Genomic DNA, 8813 nt, shown 5'->3' with positions numbered 1-8813 from the left:
GGGAAGACGGTTGCTTAACCAACTGAGCCACCCAGTCACCCCAAGACTAACTTTTTAATGTTAGAACACAATTTATTGAAATCAAGTGTTTAGTTTACAAGGGTCACTGTGCAAAGCAATGGAGCCACAAAGATCTGTATGACACAGTTCCTGCCCCTACAGCCAGGACAGGCAGTTATTTACACCAAATAGTTATTTACACCAAACAGTGGCATATTCTGTATACAGATGTGTGTATGTATGAATATATGCACAGTCTCTTTCCCAAGAGGTTCTTCAAGCCTGCTATTCATTTTCTCTCAGGAGACTTTTTATATCACCGCTCTGAAACTTTGTGCTCTCTGAGGATACTTTACCCACCAAATTTGGGGACCCTGTCTGTAAGTTCGTTAATGTGATGACCTGACCTATCCTTCAAAAGTCTAGCTTAAAGCCCCTGCACGGGTGTTAGCCCTTCCACCAGGTCAGTGTCCAGATCTCTAATTTCTCTGGCCCTCTGTTGTGTATGTGTGTCTGGGATTTTCCCAAAGTGATTCTATGTGGTCATTGGCTTTCCAGACTTAGGGCTGAAAGCACTTGCCAGATTCTTTCTCCCTTAAAGCATAAATAGGCATGTCAGGGGCACCTGGCTGGCTCAGTCACTTGGGCGGCTGACTACAGCTCAGGTCATGATCTCATGGTCTGTGAGTTCAAGCCCCGCATCTGTGCTGTCAGCACAGAGCCTGGAGCCTGCTTCTGATTCTGTGTCTCCCTCTCTCTCTGCCCCTTCCCTGCTTGCTCTCTGTCTCTCTGTCTCTCTCTCAAAAATAATAAACATTAAATAGGCATGTCAGTGCAAGGATCCACTATCAATTTTCCTGGATCCTCTGAAGATAACTCTGGGAAGACAGTTGTAAAGGGCACTCTGTTCTGTCTTCAAAACTCTTTCTCTACTGACTCTTTCCTTTCAGAATGTAAACATAGTGGGTAGAGCCTAAAGAAATTGAGGCACTGAGGGTGCTGGTCATAGTGAAGGCATACAGTGCAGTTGGACTCTTGGCAGGAGCGAACACAGGACAAAATCCAACACATTCAATCTCTCAGTAAATATTTGTTGAGTATCTACTATGTGTCAGCTTCTGTTCTGGTTGTTAGGGATACAGCAGTGAACAAATCCAGTGGGTGGATATTGTTATGGTGCAAGTACAGGCAGAAGCAGAGCTGGTGGGGTGGGGAACAGGGGCAGCTGCTGCCATTAAGCACGGTCTCCAAGTGGTGGTTTTTCTTTGTAATGTTTAATGTAACAAGTTAACAGAGTTTACAAACATGCTATATGTTAAGACTATGATGAGAAGCCTTTAAGAAGCCATGAATGGGAAGCACATAAGAGAGGGGTGTGCACAATCACAAACACAGCAACCACCACACACAGGTTGTCCTTGATATTAGAAAGGAGATATACCCAGGTGATGGCAATTCTTAAGATAATGGCTGAGAGGATGTAGTAAGCAGGATCTCGTTCATTCAGGAAGGGAATCTGTAAATATTGACCAATTTTTGGCCTCTGGGGCAACTGGTCAGCACTCTTGGCTTTAGAGGTATCGGAAACAGCAAGTAAACCCTGGCCAAGGTGAACATCTGACATTCTTCATGACATTCCTGATTAACGGGAAAAGCTACAAACTGGACGATTTTGTATGTGCATCCAGGAAATTAATGCTACAAGAATTCCGTTGCTTCTTGGCAAAACTGAGGAGGACTCCTGCCCCAAAGATTGGAGGCTAAGCATCAAGCTATTCTGTCAGCAATTAGGCTTCGGCAGCTCACGTGGAGGGCCAAGGCCAAACTAGGAAGTGAGGTGGTCTTTCTTCCTGGTGCCCAGATGTACCTAGTCAGTACATTTTCCCTGAATATAACATTCTCCATATGACCTCGTGCAAAGTTCGGTGTCACAGACTCCTGCCTTCCTGTTTGTTTATTCCTAACTGCTCATTCCTGGGTAGCAGCAAAAGTCTCCTAAAAGGCAAAATTCTTACCTCAATATATAGCTTCAGGGTAGAGAGAAAAATGTCCAGATGGGCTTTCTGGGAAAGATAAAAACAAGGAAGACTCTAGGCACGTATCACTTGCCTCCTTGTTACCTCTGTGGTGAGTCACATACCTAGAGGGGCAATCTCACTAATACAGGAATGCCATCCATTCTTACCTACTTCAGTGCAATCTTACAGAAGCAGCTAATACGCTTTTATAACAAAAATCAGGTTCTATTGCTCCTGGGTTAAAAACCCTCCAATTACTTCCCATGGCACTTGGAATTAAAAATCCAAACTCGGGTGGCTCAGTCAGTTAAGCATCTGACTCTTGATCTCAGGTCAGGTCTTGATCTCAAGGTGGTGAGTTCGAGCCCCACATTGGGGTCCATGCTGGGTGGCACCTACTTTAAAAAAATCCAAACTCCTCACCCTGGTTTATAGAGTGACTTAGTCCCTGCTGTCTCTCAGACTTCATCTTCTACTCTCCCTCTTGCTTACTGCTCTCCACCACACTGTCTGAACATCTGCCGTTCCATTGCACAGCTGTTTCCTCTTCCTGGACTGCTCTTACCCTGATTTTCACTTGGCTGACTCCATCTTAACATTCACTTATCAGTTTACATGTCATGTTCTCTGACCACACACTCTAAGTAGCCACCCAATCACCCTCTACCACTCACTCTTGTTTTAATTCTTTTTGTAGTCCTTACCACTGTCTGCTTTGGTCTTTTATGGTCTGGATTGATTATTGTCTTTAATTCCCCCCTAAAATATAATCTCCAGAAAGATAGGAGCTTTTTTTTTTTTTTACTTGTTCGCACATGTAATCCCAGTACCTAGAATAGCTTGGGGACCCAGAAGACACTCAAGAAAGATTGCTGAATGTTCAAATATTGTTAAAATAAATGTTGTCTCACTGTCCCCAAAATTAATTACAAGGATGGGTGGCCAATTATAATGAAATTAACAATGAAAAACAGTGGCCATTATGCTCTTGGGACCAAGTCTTCTCTAAAAGGCAGTTAGGACTAGGAGCAGAGGGGAGCCTGGGTGGCTCAGTCGGTTGAGCGTCTGACTTCAGCTCGGGTCATCATCTCGCAGTTCGTGGCTTCAAGCCCTGCATCGGGCTCTATGCTGACAGCTCAGAGCCTGACACCTACTTCAGATTCTGTGTCTCCCTCTCTCTCTGCCCCTCCCCTGCTCATGTTCTGTCTATCCCTCTCTCTCAAAAATAAACATCAAAGAAGAACTAGGAACAGAAAACCTCCAAGGCTAGACACCTTCATTAATTGAGCAAATATTTATTGAGCATGTATCATGTTCATGGATCTTATGTCAGGCAACGAGTCTACAATAACAACAAGAAAAACTCAGTTTCTGTTGTTTTAAGGCCCTCATGGATGAGGGCCCAAAGCCATCAGAAGAGAAAAAAAAAATCTTTAAAAGATTAAGTTTCTCGAGGGGATTCTAGGTGAACTCCATGCACTGAAACACTGAAGCAGCCTATCTTGAGCATTGCTAGGGAATGGGGGTGCTTTGAAAGCAGAAATGGAATGTGTACTAAAGACAAATTGTTCACAGCTAAAATTTTTGCTGTGAACCCATTGGGGATATAAAATGGCAAACAGAATTTTAAAAGTAAATACTTTTTTAAAAAAAGATGTAGAATGTAGAAAGAAGCGTTCCCAAAGAAGGGGGGTGGAATGCAGAAAGTGTACCGGGATCTTTAACGCTTATATATTACAACATATGCAACGTTGCACATGCATGCGAATTGTGTTCCTTTTGAGCTGAAGTTGGAGTCACCTGATGAAGTGTTGTTCCTTGAGAAGACAGCTGTGGTAAAATTGGTAACATCAAGCTGAATCAGGATTGGAGCTCCACCTATAGTTTGTTTGAAGACTGGTATCTTCATTGCCAAGAAAAATGTCTAGTTGGGAAAATGAGTTTTATGCATGCTTGAAAAGGTTTTTAATGTGTGTGTGTGTGGTTATAATTAATGCTTAAATCTATACAGAAGGGATCAATTTTAGACATATTTTATTCCTTTGGTATTTGTTAGTTAGCTGTGAGTTATATAATTTGGTTCCTAATAACCCAAAGCCTTTTGTTTTAGGTTAAGATTGACAGTCTGAAGATTATAAATTTCAACTAAGGCTAAATCACATAACAAATTATAGGGCTATTTGAATTGGACACTTCAGGTTGAGGGATTTTATCATTTTGTATTTGGTTTATACATTTCTTTGCAAAAATACTGCCATATAAGCGGCACTATAACTTTGAATGGGAGATTAAAAAGCGCATGCCCCTATGTTTATACTCTGAAAAGTATCCATTCAGTCAATCAACTAATATCTATTGTGTACTCACTATGTGCCAAACATTGCTCAAGGCCTTGGACATATATCAGTGAATAAAGCAGACAAAAAACAGAAATCAATGCCCTCAAAGATCTTACATGTTAGTGATAGGTGAGGGAGTGATGGATTATAAACAATGATCATGACAAACAAGTAAATTACATTGTATGTTAGAAGATTCTACGCGCTATGGGAGAAAATGGAACAGACTGAAGGAAAAGAGAAGCACAGGGAGGCAGTTGCGATTCAAATGGTGTAGTCAGGAAAACCCTCATTGAAAAATTTTGAGTGAAGACTTGGAGGTTAAGAAAAGCATTCCAGGCAAGAAAGAGCAAGTGCAAAGGCCCTGGGCCAGGAGCTTGCTGGTGTACACAAGGAACAGTGAGGCCTCGGAGTGACTGGAGTGGAGATGAGCAAAAGGTGCCACAGCAGTAGGTCCTGTAGGATAGGAGTCAGAAAACTATGTTGTGACTCATCTTTGTAAATGAAGTTTTATTGGGACACAGCCATGCCCATTTGCTCACATATTTTCTGTGGCTGCTCTCCTGATACAACCGCAGAGTTGAGTAACTGAGGCAGAGACAATCTGGCCCACAAAGACAAACATTACTGTCTGGCTCTTTATAGAAGATGTTTGCTGACCCCTGATGTAGGTTGGATCTTATAGGCCATTGTGGGGACATTGGGTCTGACTCTGAGAAAAATGGGAAGCCATGAGAGGGCTGTCACAGAAGGAAGACAAGATCTGACTTATGTGTTGAAAGGATCATTAAGGTGACTGTGTTGACAAATTTTAGAGAGGCAAGGGTGCTAGCTGAGAAGCCAGTACGGACTGTGTTCATAAGGTATGCTGGGATGCCCCCAGGATGCCACAGCAAATTCATCAGGGTGTAGCGGGATTTTCTAAATTTTTGAAGGGTTCACAGCAATACTTGACATCTGTCAGACACCATGTGAGCTTCCAGCTAATGGGTGGTTCACAGTTTCAACATTAGGTCATACTATTTTCCTTTCAGTGCTGTCATATCTTTCTGAAGCTGGGTTTTCGGCAGTACCTGTAATAAATCTTTGAAAATCAGTGTGGAGCAGGAGATGAGGCTGGCGGTGTTCGACTTAACTCCGAGGTTTGAGATGTTGTGCAGTGCCCAACAGTGACACACCCTCCATCAGCAAGTAAATGTGCTTATTTAAGAGTGAAATTAGAATATCTTTCTTTTCTCCTACAGCTATTATTTTTCAGACGTCTAGTTGGTTGTTGGAGCATCGTCTTATTGTACAATGTGCTGTGTTACTGGAGCATTTTTCCTGTGGCTGCTCTAATGAATCGCCACAACCCGGTGCCTCGTAAAGCAGAAATTAATTTTTTCACAGTTTTGGAGGTCGGAAGTCTGAAACGAGTGTCACTGGGACAAAATTAAGGTGTAAGCAGGGCTACACTCCTTCCAGAGGCTCTTGGGGAAGATTTCATTCCTTGCCTCTTGCAGCTTCTTGTGGCTGTTGGCTGTCACACTCCAATCTTTGCATCCATGGTCACCTTGCTTTCTCCTCTGCTATCTGTATCAAATCTCCTTCTGCCTCAATCTTCTCAGGACACACGTGAAGGACACCTGGCTGACTCAGTCGGTGGAGTATGTGTCTCTTAAACTCAAGAGTCGTGAATTTGAGCCCCACATTGGGCATAGACATCATACATATATAAATGCACATATGCGATTGCATTTAGGATTCACCTTGCTAAGTTGGGATAACCTCTCCATGTCAAGATCCTTTTTAAAAAATGTTTCTTTTTGAACATTTGAGAGCAAGAGAGAGAGCATGTGCGAGGCAGAGGAGAGGCAGAGAGAGGGAGACAGAAGATCTGAAGTGGGCTCCGCACTGACAGCAGAGAGCCCGATGTGGGGCTTGAACTCAGGAACCGCTAAACCCAGGCGTCCTTCAAGATCCTTAATTACTCACATACACAAAGATCTTTTTTTCTAAATAAGGTGGTGATATTAACAGGTTTCAGGGATTATGACCTGATCAGCTTGGGTGGCCATTATCTAGCCTACTACAGGCATAAATCCTTACTACCTTTTTGGCACCTAACTACTTAATAAATGGGACTGTTAAGTGTTTCGTTGAGCCTATAGGTGAGACACCAAGGGCTCTGTGAATATATAAAGTTTGAGAACTCTGAATTAGGAGGCTCTGCCAATAATCCAGACAGGGAATGATGGGGGCTTGGACTTGAGTGGCAATGGAGAAAAGCGGTTGGAAGTAGACAAGTTCTAGATACAATTTGAAGGTAAGACAGATGGAGTGTGCTGACGTTCTGGATGTGCAGTTGGAAGGGAAAGAGAGACCGCAAAGTGTCTTTATACTTTTTCTGGAAACAGAAATGAAGATGAAGAAAGCAGTGCATGGACCAGAATTTTTGCTGGGGACGAGTGCAGACTGGTGGTTCCATTTTGTACATGTTTAGAGAAGTAATACAAAAAGAAAGAAAAAAGGGAAGGAAAATACGTGCATTCCCAACTAGGGCCTGCCGCCAGACCCTCCACCTGCTTATTCTACTCTCATGGTGGTCAAATGTCCCTCCACCCATGTTTTGACTTCTAATTCCAAACATGGACTGAGCAAATACAGACATGAGGTTCCATGTTAGACAGAGGAGACTTAGAAAGCCTTGTCCGAGCCAGAATCCTAAAGAGGATAGGGCAAATTGGGCTCTCCTTTGAGGAGCTGAAAATTACAGAACCCCCAAATTAAAAATAGTTATGTCAAATGATGGAGTGGAATTTCAGAAAGACGAGGCAGCAGCGTAGTTTTTGAATCTCCCCAAAGGCTTTCATGGAAATAGATCAAAACCAAAGGCCCACTGGTAGCATTTACCGTGAAATTAGAAACTCCCCAAAACAAGAGGGTGGGTGTAACATAAGCCCTAACAGTTGCTTTTTTCCTTTTTTGTAATGCCTGGCTTAAGCTTTGATTGCCAGTTCATTTCAAAGAGGCATCCACTTCAAAGACAGCTACCCCAGTAAACACAGTGCTAGCCACACATGGGATAAATAGCCAGGCCACTTTCCCCTAACTGAGGCTTCTTTGACGTAGAAATCTCGGTCAATTTCAATAACTGACCTTTGAGGCTACTTGTCTTTTCTTTCTCCCTGTGTTTTAAATCCCCACTCCCATGTTTTCTGTTTTGTTTAAGGAGGCTTCACACTTAGCATGGAGTCCAACCCAGGGCTTGAACTCATGGCCCTAAGATCAAAACCTGAGCTGAGATCAAGAGTCAGACGCTTGACTGACTGAACCACCCAGGCACCCCATTTTTTAAGTAGGCTTCATGCCCGTCCACTCCTATTTTAAATTCACCACTAAGGACTGAGCCCTTGAAACCCCAGGCCCCCACCCTTGATCCTGGTCCTGATTTGAACCCCTGGTCCCAGTGCTCTGTCTCTACCTGAGACCTCACTGTGTGGCCCCAGGTGTACTGTGTAAGGAATAAACCTCTATTTTTTCAAACATTCCTGGTGGTTGCTGCTAAAGGACATCTTGAAATCATAGTAAGAACCAGAGGACTGGTTCAACCACATTGGTTACTGACAGGCTGAGACCCACACACAACAGTGGGGAAGAGTACCATCAAGAGGCACAGACTTGCCCGCTTCTGGTGTCTGCACCAGAGGCAGTCGCAGACTGGAGGAAGCATCTGATGGCCTTGAGGGCAGGAAGACTTCAACCTGCCAGCAGGTACTCACTCGCAATTTGAGAACAGCAGCTGAGACCCGGTGGTGCAGTCCTGTCCACCCACAAAGTGAGGAAGTACAAGGAGCCCCAGAGGGGGTCTAAAGGACTGGGGGTGCTCTTGCCCCGCCCCACCTCTGTCTTGAAACGGAGCAGCCCGAGCTCCCTTCCAGATGTGACCCCCCCAGAGGAGAAACTTCTCACAGCAACAACAGACACAAAGAGAAATGTCTTTATAAAAGTCTGGAGAAGGGAACAGAGCCAGGAAACCTCAGAAAGAAGCCATCCGTTTTTGAACGCTACGTTTGGAGAAAACAAAAAACAAAAAACAAATTCTGTGAAGTTAGGAAAGTGATCCTCAACCACAACTCCTTTTCAAAGTGCATTAATACTGATTTCACTTAAAAAGTGGATAACAGAAATGAGATTGAGATCAAGTCCTACACAATAGAATGGGGGGGGGGTCTCCACATGTGGGGCAACAACCAGGTGGAAGCCGGTGGCACTGGAGGTGAAAGGATTCCCCTGAGGCAGAACAAAGGCGATAGAAGTGTATTGAACACATCACAAGGGAGCAGTGGGCAGGACAGCAAAGGAGAGACTGTCTGCAAGGAGACAGTGTGTGGGGGCTGTATTTAAAAGGGGAAGGTGAGGAGGTATGGAGACATATGGAACTTTTCCTTTTTGCTAACTGTGCTTGGTTGTAAGT

This window comes from Leopardus geoffroyi, chromosome A3 (assembly GCF_018350155.1).
Source record: "Leopardus geoffroyi isolate Oge1 chromosome A3, O.geoffroyi_Oge1_pat1.0, whole genome shotgun sequence".
Lineage (NCBI taxonomy): Eukaryota > Metazoa > Chordata > Mammalia > Carnivora > Felidae > Leopardus > Leopardus geoffroyi.
The sequence above is the reverse complement of the archived record's forward strand: the minus strand, read 5'-3'. Positions refer to the sequence as shown.